A 1,789-nucleotide genomic window follows, 5' to 3' on the forward strand; every position below is an offset into this window, starting at 1 on the left:
TACTTATGTTATGGTGGTCATCAGGACTCCTTTGGTCTGATTCAGTAGGTAATTTTGGAGGTCTAAGAATACTCAATTATTTTTCATGTAAACTAATGGTAATGACTTCTTCACTTTAGAACATTTTAGTGTAAGAAAAAGATATCATACAAGTATTATATTTTCCAGGAATAGGAGAAGACTGCATCATTTTTCTAATTTAGATTTTTGATATGATGCAGTACATATATTGATGCTGAAATATTGAGCCAGACCTACATGTGATATTTTTTTTAAATCCCAAGGTTGTTTGGTATTCATTTTATGTCTCGCAATTGGAGTTCTGGTGTGGAGTTCTAGGGTCCAATTAGGATCAACTGCTAACCACAAGGTTGGCAGTTCAAACCCATCAGGCATTCATCAGAAATCCTATGCAGAGTTGTAATGAGTCAGACTGTCTTGACAACACTCAACAACATCATTGCAGTATACCTACTACTTACTTCTTGCTAATCTTTTTTTTATGACATTCTGCATTAATGACAACTTTGAAAAACATTCTCAGATGGCACTTTTAATGGTCTGGACCACACAGGTCTGCAGCCAGGCTCAGGTAATAGGAGACACTCTGAAGCCTAATCTAAATTATCTAATAGAGGTCCTGGTGAAGCCTGGCCCACATGAAAAATGGTGGCAGAATATCCTTTTCCCATTCATCTACAATGTCTTGGTTTGGCCATGGAGCATGCGAGTCAAGGACAGGAGGACAGAATGTTGCAGACAGATAGGTGGAGGTTAGATAAGGGCCTGAAGATGCTGGGAAGGCTGGTGGGAGTCGTGGGAGTTGAAAAGGTGAAGAGTAAGGGGAGCTATGTAGGACTATAAGGCTCAGACATAGCAAGGTCTCCACCCAGGGTAGTCAGCAGGATTTGTCAGGCAATGGACAACACCCAACCACTACCGCCATTATCATCCCAAACACCAAGGGGTCTGAAGAGGTTGGAAAAGCTAGATGATGATGGAGAGACCATAATGCTCATATTCAAGTGGTGCCCAGGAGGGAGCCAGGGTGGCACTTTCACAAGGATCTGACTCTTATATAATACCAATTTTTCATAATGACTTGGCGTTTGGATTCTAACCATGTCCGAAAGTGAGGAGTGTGTGTATTTTTACAATTACCAAATTCTATTCTTAGAATCATATATTTAGTATTCTTCTGGACAAGTAAGAGCAGAAGATTCTGTACAGTTTAGGAAGATATATTTCTTGACAAAGACAGATTGTCTTATTTAAAAATATTTTTTATGTAACATCCATCAAAGATAGTATTTTGTAACATAAAACATGGTATGTTTTCTTTTCCCAATGTTTTAGTGTTTCATTTAATTACCATTTCCATTCACAACCAAACAAATGAGGCAATATATCTTTTGAATATGTGGCAGATACAATTTAAAGTAAAGTCTATGACACATAATTCTTGCTCATTCAAGTCTACAATCTCCTTGTGAATATGAAAAAAGACTGTCTTGGCTCTATTTAATACAGTATGATTGTTGCAATTGTTAGATGTTGAATGGGTGATGTGTTAGCAATGTTGTGATTGTGCTACCATATATGTGACCCTTGCTAGCCATTTTTTTCTTTCTTTCTTGAGGCTATCTCTCCATTGCTAGCTTTGAAGAAGTAAGGTGCCGTGAATTTTATAGTCATAACAGAATGGATTCTGTCATCAACGTTAATAAGATTAGAGGGACTTCCAGTTGGCAGTGGCAGAGCAGAGTCAGGTAGGACAGGCTCTGTGGGG

Source organism: Chrysochloris asiatica, unplaced genomic scaffold (genome assembly GCF_000296735.1).
Source record: "Chrysochloris asiatica unplaced genomic scaffold, ChrAsi1.0 scaffold00033, whole genome shotgun sequence".
Classification (NCBI taxonomy): domain Eukaryota; kingdom Metazoa; phylum Chordata; class Mammalia; order Afrosoricida; family Chrysochloridae; genus Chrysochloris; species Chrysochloris asiatica.